The sequence below is a fragment of the Cryptomeria japonica genome, chromosome 4 (genome assembly GCF_030272615.1).
Source record: "Cryptomeria japonica chromosome 4, Sugi_1.0, whole genome shotgun sequence".
In the NCBI taxonomy this organism is placed as follows: Eukaryota; Viridiplantae; Streptophyta; class Pinopsida; order Cupressales; family Cupressaceae; genus Cryptomeria; species Cryptomeria japonica.
This window is the reverse complement of record NC_081408.1, coordinates 759,229,960-759,242,463: the sequence shown is the minus strand read 5'-3', so window position 1 is coordinate 759,242,463 and position 12,504 is coordinate 759,229,960.

The window sequence follows — 12,504 nt, the reverse complement described above, 5'->3', positions numbered from 1 at the left end:
ACTAGTTATCCATACACTAGCAATCTAGTGGCCTGCACATACTTCTCCTTCGGTGTTGATGTGAACCAAATAGCATTCTACCACTTTAGCACAATCAATTCCCATCATGTAATCTCTTCATTCTATTTGTATGCATCACCAGATCAACAACCCTTTTACCAAGTGGAGTGGTCACATTATTGTACCTCTAGCATATAGGTACATGCTGGTTCTTCCTTCTGCATGAAGATGGTCACCTGGTTGTCACCAATGACAACACATCAACTCTTCTCCCATACCGGTCCATCTTCTATTTCGATTGACATCAAACTCTATTTTTAATAGACTCTTGTTCACTAGTTGACATCAATGTCTGTGATACTGGTAACATCCTATACCGCTTGACATCAATGACAAAAAAATGCCAACGATCTCCCCCTTTGTTATTGATGTCAACACATGTAGCATCTATTATACTATAGTAACTTCCTCCCCCTTTGACAACAATGGAAAAGGGAACTATCAGGATAACCCTTTGACAACAATGGCAAAAGGCATTATGAGAATAACATTCCTCCTTGTATCTACCAAGCACTGACAAAGATCTTTCTCCCCCTTTTTACAAGGTGCATCTCCTCCTTTGAAGATTATGCACAACATCATCTCAATCATCAACATTTGAGATGGAAAGCTTAGGTACCAATCAACCCTTTATAGCATACACTGGTCTCTCTCCTTTCACTCAGAACTAGTTGAGGAATGAATTTCTTCTCTTGAGCATGTGGTCCTACCAGTTTTCCAGACTTCTCTTACTTTCAACTGATGACCCATAGTCAAATGAGCAATTTCTTTTCCACTATTATCAAGCATATGCTTGATCAACTTCTGTGTTTAGTATATCTGATATTAATTTGAAGTATGACCCTAAACTTCCCCTGAAACACAAACCTCTGATCTTCATCTTATCCGGTCAAGTCCTAAACTGAGACTCACATCAATACCTATGGCATCCATCATCATGAGCACAATGCCAACTACAGGTCACATATCCAACCAATTGACCCATAAAAATGTATGCATATAAGATCAGCTACTAGAACAATACATGTCATTCAGGTCCTTTCCAATAACACCTGAGACATAACCACATCCATCTAGGCTATCAGAGTTACTACAATGATCCCTCAACTCATTGACTTACATAACCTACAACACTAATCAACATTTGTGTTGGTAACATGTTGCACATATCAGTCTCTTATCTCTACCCCAAGACATTTTCCTCTTTACCTTTATCTCCCGGTTCCAATGAACTCTTCTACCATTCATTTCACTGGAAGCATCTTGTTCTTCTTCTTGTCTACTTTTACTAAGGGGATGAATGATATGATCAACATTTATCTCCCACTTAGACCTATATCTCCTTTAATCCATAGGAGATGTCACAAGTGCATTGAATGCATAGTGTCGGTCCATATTCCTACTTTCCTACTTCTTCCTCCATGTTTGATTGGTCTCACTTTTCTTCCCCTTTTCAATCTAGGGAGAAGGTTTCTTCTTCTTATGATGATTGATCCTTGCACTTCTAGACTCTACATCACAACTGGAAGTGGTGCTATAGTAGCACAAAGCATCCATCCTAACTTCATGATTAGGGAACCTTCTAACATACCAGTTTACTCTTCCTTTTTTGACGATGCCATTTTGGGTGGTTACCAGGTTCCTTGAATTCCTTGATTGTGCAGGAATATTTCTCTTCTCATTCCAAGAAGTTCCATGCTGCTCATATCCCCTATAACTTATCTCACACTAAGCATGATTGATCTAGTGGTTGCCACAGGAATGCATATTCTTCTTCCTGCATTCATAACTTCTATGTCCTATTCTATTGTAATTATAACACACAAAGTTTACATTTTTAGGAGAAGTGCATGGATTCTTATTAGCATAACCGTGAAAGGGAACATGCATATTTTTACTCTGTGAAACCATAGCCATATGATTTATTATACTTAGGAGGAACACTATGTCTATTCCTAGACCTAATTTTACATTTTTCTACTCTATGGCCATATCCTTTACAAACAAAGCAATAACCAGAGAAATGTGGCTTATTACTTACAAATTTATTCTACCATACATGAGGTGATTTTACTAGTTTGGCCTCTCTATTTCTCCTTCTCTGGGGATGGATCTAGGGTTGTCCATGTTCTATAGATCTTCCATTTGATATCTTCTTTTGCCATGCTTTTCTTGACTTGGTGGCAACAACATTTCTTTATCTTCTACTAGTGGGAGGTATTCTCCTATTCATGCTACCAGTAACAATGTCTTCCTTCATCTTTCCTTTTCCTTTTAGATCTGCATTATTTCTCAATGTAACACCAATTTTCCTCTTCATGTCTTCACCGGTTGAAGTCAGCTCAACCTTCTTTCTTGGAATATTTTGACTGTGAAGGTTTGGCTTTTGCCATTTTCATTTGAGAAGACAAATTGAATATCTTTGTGGAAGGTCAACTTTCTTGTAGAGCATTCACCGGTACCACATCCTAGTCCTCCATTTTCCTTGGAATGTTTCTACTAGCTTAACATATTATCCAAGGCTTCAATGCCACCATCATACTTCTTTCTCAATTTGAGTTCATCTTGACATTTCTCAAGTTCTTTCCGGAGGGACTCCATTTCACCTATTATCTTTTGATGCTCTTTATCCTTTGTCTCTAGCTCAGCCTTTAGATCTTTACACTTGCATTCCTTGGTGTCTTTTTTTTGAGTCTTTAACTGTGAGGTACACTTCTCAGATCCTTCAATGCATCTGATCAACCATTTTTTCTCAACAACTGCAACATTCTTAAACAACTTGTATTCTTTTTTCAGATTCTCCATTTCACTGTTTAGGTCTTGACATCCTTTTTCCTTAGACTTCATATCTAGTAGCAACTCCTCACATCTTCTTTCCTTGGAATCCAAGATAGACTTAAAATCATTTTCCATTTTTTTTTTCTTATTTAGTTGAGTGGTCAGTAAGCTAACCTTTTTGTTTGAATCTTCAAGACAGGTTTTCAACTTACTGCATTCTTCATGAACTAATTTCTTGTAATCCTTAAGTTCATTTCTAGCATTTTTTAGTTCATCAAGGACACTTAGTAGCTCACCTTCTAGATCAACCTCTGCATCTTCTTCATCTTCATCATCACTTCCCACTAGATCCTACTAGCTAGATCTATCTACCTTGTCTCCTTCCTCTTCTTCTTCTTCTTCAGTGTCATTGCCAAACACATCATACCGGTGGGATCTATTTGCATTATCCTCTTTTGATGAGTGACTCTCAATGTCTATCTCATGGGCTATGAAGAGATGAGTCTCCTTATCACCATTTCTACTGGAACAATCTAATCTTCCTCTATCATATATACATGTGTCTTCTGCATTGTTCTTATCATTCTCACAAACTGATCTAGTGGTGTAGGGTTCATTTCCATAAAGCCTCTTTAGTCTATCCCATAGACTCTTTGTAGTTCTGCACTTATCCACCTGTGAGGGAACATCATTGGTTAGTCCATTGAAAAATAGCCTTCATGGCTTCTTGATTGCACAAGGATCTTCTTTCTTCTTCTGAATCGATGGGAGTACTAACATTCCTAGGGAGACCATTAACAACTACCATCCAGACATCATAACCTAAGGTAGACAAATAGATTTCCATTCTATAAATCCACATGGTAAATTTTGTCCCATCAAATACAGGAGCTAGAATTAATTCACACATAACCATTGTGTCCTAGACAGGATCTACCCAAGAGAAAGAAAGCAGTATAAGCAAGGTACCTAGGCCCTGATACCAATTGTTAGACACAATGCACCACTGAGAGGGGGTGAATCAATGGTTCTCAAAAAATTTCCCTTTAATTATCCTATGCGAGCATACTAGCTATTAGATCTAACTTAATGAAAACTTACCAATTAGTGGGGAGACCAACACAAATACAATCACACACAACGGGACATCTCATAACACCATCATATACAAGGAAAACCCAAGATGGGAAAAACCTTGGTGAGAAATGTTGCTGAAGTCTACTGCTCTAATCCAGCCTCACAATGAAACTATTACAACATTTAGGGTTACAACCCCTAATTTAGGGCACCAACCCAAGGAGCACCAACCCCTAACTGATTTATGGGATTCAACCCAAAGGAGCTACAACCCCTGTACCAAGCTACAAATCTATGATTACAATGATAGCATCAAATACAAAATTAGTTATACTATTACAAGTGAGTCTTGTAACCATTTCATATACCTCACTCTGCTAGTGAGACACCTTCTCTTCTACATTGGTACACCTCTCTCTTTGTTGTTGTACTAGATTTCCTCCTTACTACTCTGCACTTCACCGGTACTACACTATGTCAGTTCTATGTTTGCCTTCTCTGCGCCTTCCTTCACTTCTTCTCTACTTGTATGGACACTACCCATTCTGCACTGCTACCGTTGAACAATTCAACATAGTTCTCCCTCACACTCAGTCTCTTCTTTATCTCCTTGAAGAGAACTTGACTGATCTTCTCTCACATGCAATAGCTCTATCTTCTTCTATTTAGCATCAACCAATGAATTTAGCTTCCTTATTTATAACCCGGTTTTCTCGCGAAAAGCCAATTCAAATCTCAAGTGGTTAGGGTTTCTTCCACCGATTAAATCATCATTATATCTGATCCAATCTACCTTGGATCGATAACCTGTATTGGAGGAATGCATATGTACACATTTTTCATCATCCCATGCATATTTGCTAAAACTAGCAAATCTAACCTTGTTCTTTAGCCTTGAAATCAGTCAACACATTTATGATCCAGTTGTTTCCTTCTCGAGGTCAATCTATAGTTTGATATTAGACATCGATCATAGCACCAACATATCCCTAATCTTCCTTTGTTGTTCATCTTTCATTGAGTCGTACACTCTACAACTCCTCTATGATTGTCGCAATCAAAATTTAATGTCGACCAATCACAACTACCTCTTTGACACCAGACATCACTGACCTCTGCATATTCGCCACCTTAGTTTCATGTGGCATCACAATTGTTATCCACCTCATCACACTACTCTATCAATTCAGCTTGGTCGTTGACCACACACATAACCAGTATGCCCATACCGACTCACTATGATAACACAATGATGAACCATTAGTACCAAACCTATACTGAGAGGGGGGGGTGATTCAGTACAAACACAAATACAATTCATAACTAGTTTGACAACAAATACTCCAAATGACTGGCAAATAGGAACACCTGTTCAACACAGACTGCAACCGGTAAAGCCAAGAGTGTCTAAAACAAGAATTCACTGATTGAAAACTTAGCTTTTTATTTAAATCAAAACAACCCTACCATTTCACCCTCATGCATGAATAGGTAAACTATCCTTTGATCATCACAATAGTTAGTTCAGTATGCTTTATAGATAGGCATAAAACATAGAACCATCATATGCTCAATAGGTAATAACAAAGCATTACAAGATAAAAACATCACACATGACACACATATTTTTTCACGTGGAAACCCAACTAGGAAAAACCACAGTGGGGATGAATACCCACAAGCTGCTTTTGAACTCTTTTGAAGTCTTCTCTATTAGGAGCCTTGTCCGATTAAAGACATTACAATAGGTTTTGCTAGGAACCGATCCTGGTAGGGATCACCCGGTTAAGGGATGGCTATAATACTTGGTTAAGGGTTAAACCCAGTTAGGGTTACCTTCTTAGAGGATTTCTAGAACTCAATAGCTAAAGGATCTCCCAAGCTTTATAGCTTCTCAGAACTCATTAACCTCAAGTTACACGATTAAGGGATTTGAATCAAGCCTATTAAGACGACCTTGTTAGGGGATTTTGCATCAAGCTAGTTAAGGCTACCCTATTAGGTGATTTCACAATTGTTGAAGTGATTAGAGATCAACAAGAATTATAGTGATCTGATAATAGCACTCAATGCTAATTCAAATCTGTTTTGGCTCCTCTTCTCCTTCTGCACATTTACTTTGTAGGTATCTCTTTTCTCTTTTGGTCTGGCTAGAATCATGTATCTCTTCCCTTGGATACTCACTCATAACTTTTGCCAACAACCTTAGAAAGAAACACAACATCGACCTTATAGGAAATAGATAGGTTAATAGCAAAAACCCTAAACCCTAAATCTATTGGGTTAAGCAATTCAAGCAGTTCAATTCTGACCATTGAATCGTACTACATTAAATGCAACAATCTTGAATTGATCTCAAGAAATTCTCCATCATCCATTTTCCACCTATTTCATGGCAGCTAATAACCCATCATGTGTTATCACCATTTGACAGACTTCGCACATTCCCGAGGTAGATAGGAATAGTATTCTTCATGCTAGATCCTTCACGTGCACAAAGCTTACATGGTAACATGATCTGTTCTCCATTATACTACTAACTCATCACACAAAGATCACCGATTGAGTTACACAGGCTTGAGATGCTCCGACTGGAAATCCTGAAGTTTAAACTACCTACCAACCTGTAGTAACACAATGCTTCCATGTGCTGGTTCCTGTAACTGCATGCCAGCTCATCTTGAACAAATATGCCACTTCACTTTGGCGTATAAACCAATTCATACATATGTTGGTTCCTCTCTCTTTTCACCTATCACATGTGCCGGTTCACACCATGTCTCATATTGACATCAATGACAACATGCAACATCATTATGTCTTCATGCCAGTTCACATAATGCCAACAATCTCCCCCTTTGGCATTGATGACAATATACAAAGATATCTTCTCCACTTCACATTTTCTCCCCATTTGCTATAGATATCTTTTCGCTTCACCCCTTCTCCCCCTTTGACAACAATGCCAAAGTGGAGGTACAAGCATCTCTGTTCCATCATGCTGCTCCCCCTAAGGAGTAGCATCCTTCAACACATCAATCAACAAAAATTTGACTTTGTAATACCTAACTGATATGGAACAATTACTTTTAATTCACCTCCTGAAGGGGCAGTACCCCCAATTCACCTCTTAAATGCACAAATGTAGTCTTTGGGAGAGGCTTGGTGAATATGTCTGCTAACTGCTCCTTACTGGACACATGCTCTAGTGCAATCTCTTTATTCTGAACCTTTTCCCTCAAGAAATGATACTTAAGCTCAAAATGCTTGGTTCTAGAATGTAAAACCAGATTCTTAGATATATTGATAGCACTTGTGTTATCATAGAATATACTTACTAGTTCAGATATAGGGATTTTGAAGCCTTCCAGTACATGCTTCATCCAAACTATCTAAGTGCAATTCATGAAAGCTGCAACATACTCCACTTCTACTGTAGACTGAGAGATACAACTCTACTTTTTACTCATCCATGAGACTAGTCTACCACTGAGAAAGAATGCACCACCGGTTGTGCTCTTTCGGTCATCCACATTACCTACCCAATCAACATATGTGAACACTTTCAGATTGAAATCATTGCTGTATGGGTACCACAATCCATAGTCAGCTATTCCCTTTAGATACCTAAGAATCTGCTTGACTACAATCAAGTGGGATTCTCTTGGACTCTTCTAGAACCTTGCAGTAATGCCCACTGCATGTGCAATATCCAGTCTGCTATGTACTACATAATGCAACTTACCAATCATTGATCGATATTCCTTCTCATCAACTAGTGCGGAATCATCCTCTTTTGTCAATTTGCAACCGGTCACCATCAGTGTACCAACCAGTTTGCTATCTTCCATGCCAAAGGTCTTCAGTACCTCTTTGACATATTTGGACTGAGTGATAAAAATTCCATCTTCCATCTACTGGATTTGTAGTCCAATGAAGAACTTAATCTCCCCTATGAGTGACATATCAAACTCTTTCTTCATCTCATCAGCAAACTCATGACTCATCTTGTCATCTCCTCCAAAGATAATGTCATCAACAAAAACCTCACAGATCAGGATCTGATCTCCTTCAGACTTCAAGTAGATATTGCTATCTTCACTTGTTCTCTCAAATCCAATCTTCACAAGATCAGAATGTAGGCGCTCATACCATGCCCTAGGTGCTTTCTTTAGACCATATAATGCTTTATGTAGCCTGCACACCATATCACTATCTTCAGATAGGGAAAACCCATTTGGTTGCTCTATATATACCTCCTCTTTAAGCACACCATTTAAGAATGCAGATTTTACATCCATTTGATATACTTTGAACCTTTTAAAAGCTGCATATGCAAGAAGTATACGAACTCCTTCCAATCTGGCTATAGGAGCAAAGGTTTCTCCATAGTCTTCTCCTTCTTCTTGAGCATATCCTTTGCATACCAATCTAGCTTTATTCCTAATCATTGTGCCATCCTCATTCAACTTGTTTCTGAACAACCATTTGGTGCCAATGACATTTTTATGGTCAGGTCTAGGGACCAAGGACCATGTACCATTTTTCTCTATCTGATCAAGTTCCTCTTCCATTGCCTTGATCCAGTCTTCATCTTTATGAGCCTCTTTGAATGATTTAGGCTCAAATTCAAAGATCATACATGAGTTTTTTCTAATCTTTCTTCATGTAAGGATTCCTACATCCTTATCACATATGATCTTCTTAGGATCATGATTCAACTTGACATACCAAGGAATGGTCTTAATTGGTTCTTCTTGCTTTTCTTCTTCATCCTCATCTTCATCAGTGTTAGCATTTACTGGTTCAAGGACATTGTTACTGGTACTTGGCTGGCTAACAATCAGTTCCCATAAGGTTGCAACCGGTTCATTTATAGCTTGCTCACTACCAGTTTCCTCAGTTTTTTCAAAGAATTCATCAACTCTTACATTGACACTTTCCATAATTCTCTGAGTCCTATTGTTGTAGCACTTGAAAGCTTTACTCTTGGTGGAATATCCTAGAAATATTCCCTCATCACATTTAGCTTCAAATTTTCCCTAATGTTCACTCCTCTTGATGTAACATTTGCTACCAAATATCTTAAATTAGCTAACCACAGGTGTCTTATCAGTCCAATACTCATAAGGATTTTTGTCCTTACCTTTTTTGATGAGTACCCGGTTCATAGTGTAGACTGTAGTGCTCACCGCTTCTCTCCAAAAGGTGTGAGCTACCTTTCCTTGAATCAACATGGTTCTAGCTACTTCAACCACAGTCTGGTTAATCCTCTCTGCTAGGCCATTCTGTTGTGGAGTCTGGGGGGCAAACAATTGTCTCTTGATGCCAAATTCTTCACAATACTTGTTGAATTCACCATAAGTGAAGTCGCCTCCTTGATCAATTCTGAGACACTTGATCCTTTTATTGCTTTCCTTCTCCACTAATGCTCTGAAAGCTTTGAATTTCCTAAAGGCTTTAGACTTGTCTTTCAAGAATGTGACCCACATCATTCTTGAGCAATCATCAGTGAGGATCATGAAGTACCTATCACCCTGCACACTCCTAGTTTTCATAGGACCACACAAATCAGTATGTACAAGATCAAGCAAGTTGTCAGTAGTGAAAGATTTACCTTTAAAAGTTGAGGAAGACATTTTCCCCAATTGACACTCTGTACATAAGGTATTATCCGGTTTGTTTAGCATCGGCAACCCTCTAACTGCCTTGATCTTACTAGCTTTTACAATGATATCAAAGTTTACATGACAGAGTCTCCTATGCCATATCCAACTATCATCAAGCTTAGCCATAAGATAGGTACTTACATTTGCATTCAACTGAAATAGGTTACCTTTGGTTTGCATTCTAGTGGCCACCAATTTACCATCTTTTCCTTCGATTCTGCAAACTCCATTCTTGAATTGTAGAGTGAGGCCACTATCATTTAGCTAGGCAACACTTAGAAGGTTGTGTCTGAGACCATCAACCTAGTACACATTGTTAGCACTGCTCTTTCCATTCAGAGAGATGGACCCTCTACCTTTGACCATGCATGGTGCATCATTACCAAAGTGAACCACACCACCATCATACTCCTCCAAGGATAGAAAATTGCTTCGGTCACTAGTCATATGGTGAGAACAACCACTGTCAATGATCCACTCATTTGAATTATCAAACCAGGAGACAAGAGCCTTCTTGTCTACCATATCTTCCTTTATATCAATAAACACAATGTCTTCATTCTCTTCATCTTCTGATTCCTCATCTGTGACACCTTCATCAACTTCCACAAAATAGTTTCTTCAGTTTCCTCCTTTGAATTTCTTGAACCTTTCTAGTTTATCCTTGTTGTCACTATTAGGACAGTTCATAGCAATATGTCCTATTTGGTTACTAGAAAAACATTTCAAAGGTAGCTTACCTTTGTATTTACCAGTTCCTTTTGAAAATTTCCTGGCAAGAAGAGCTTCAAATTCCATCAGAAACTCTTCATCATTCATTTCTCTGCTCTGATTAGGTTCCCCACTAGTGCTAGGCTCTTTTCCTTTTCTGGATGGTATAGCGGAGGCTTTAAATGTTGATTCTATCTTTTGAACACTACCATCAAAACTATTAAGCTCATAGGCTATCAACTTGGCTATGATGGAGTCTAAGGACACCTTAGACTTGTCTATTAATCTCATCTCTTGAATAGCAGTGACCCTTATTGCATAGACTGGTAATAGGGATCTCAGGACTTTACTTACCATAGTGGAATCTTCTATTTTTCCACCTACACTCTTGATTTCTCCAACAACCATTTTGATTCTTATTCCATACTGTTGAATGGTCTCTCCTTCAACCATCTGCATGTCTTCAAAATTCCCTCTTAGGCTTTCTTCCTTAGCCTATTTTACATGCTCATCACCACCATAGATATTTTCAAGAGCATCCCATACCTCTTTGGGATTTTCCTTGTCTTGAACATCAATAAACTCAATCTTAGATAGACTACTGATGAGGGCTTCCATGACTTGCCCATTTTCTTATATCTCTCTCTTTTTGTCATCGGTGAGAGTACCGATAGGAATAACATATACATTTTTAACATAACTCTAGTGTTGAACACCCATGCCTTTAATGAATATCTTCATCCTGTCTTTCCATATACCAAAATTTTCTCTGTTAAACTTTGGACCTTCCCTCTTCATCATTTGACTAAGATCTTTTCCTCAAGCGGTTAAGCTTACAACATAGAGGACCTAGAGTGCTCTGATACCAATTGATAACTCAATGATGAACCATTAGTACCAAACTAGTATAGAGAGGGGGGGGGGTTGAATCAGTACAAACACAAATTCAGTCCAAAACTAGTTTGACAGCAAATACTCCAAGCAACTGGCAAACAAGAATACTTGTTCAACATAGACTGCAACCGGTAAAGCCAAGAGTGTCTAAAACAAGCATTGACCGGTTGAACACTTATCTTTTCATTTAACTCAAAACAACCCTACCATTTCACACTCATTCATGAATAGGTAAACTATCCTCTGATCATCACAACAGTTAGTTCAGTATGCTTTATAGATAGGCATAAAACACAGAACCATCTGTAAAGAGAAAATCGAACCCTAGGTGTTCCCCCACTCCAAGGAGAGAGAAAGGAGGTCACTAGGATTGACGGTTTTCACTTAGGAGAGACTTTACATTCAAAAGAGGGGTTGAAACTCACAAGATCCAATCCCACACAATGCAAGATTGAATTCTAAATGAGTTTCAAGGGTTGAGACAGAAAGGATACCCTCTTTTGTAAAGAATGTAGATAGAAGGATTGAACTAGGAGTGTATGTAAAAGTAGGAAAGATTCACTTGTAGACGGAGATAGAGACATGAGATGAAGCTACGGACCTGAAAATAGAAGTAAAATGTTGAGACGATTCTATCCTGCAAGTTTGAGCGAAAGTTGATGAGATGATGGCGCCCGGAGTGCACACGGTCCTTCGAAAAATCTGCAAAACGAAGGGGGATCTATTCGTCTCTGCACAAGGATTCCAGATCTTCAATTACAGCCACGTACTTGCAACCTACACATAGAAAAGAGAGGATGATTGGGGGGTTAGGGATTAGGGGTTTGCCTTCAGGTCAAACCCTAGTTTTGGAATTAACCAAGAAATGAGAATGCTATAAGTGTAAATGTTTGTAATGTAATCAAGTACTGATACCTTGTTGTAAGAATGTTTGTATTCTTACATGCAAAGGTGTAAATGATGTTGTATGTTGTAAGTTATCTCCTCTTCAATGGTTGAATCCTTGTCTTGAATGCAACACTTAGCCTTGAATGGAGACTTAGAATGCTCAATTGCTTGAAGGAATGCTTGAATGCTTGAATGTTTGAATGTTTGCCTATCGCTTCCGCCTCTTGCACACATATGTTTTTTCCTCCCTTTTCCATGAGGGGAAATGTAGTTTATATACTTGTCAATTAGGGTTAGGAGACTGATTTTTCTGACCTTAGGCCGACCTAGGAGCATTATTTTCCAAATTGCAAACTTGAAGACCCGATGCCCAACAAGAGATCAAGCCCAAAATAGGGCCAGGGACTAGGGCACTAGGCGCCATGGT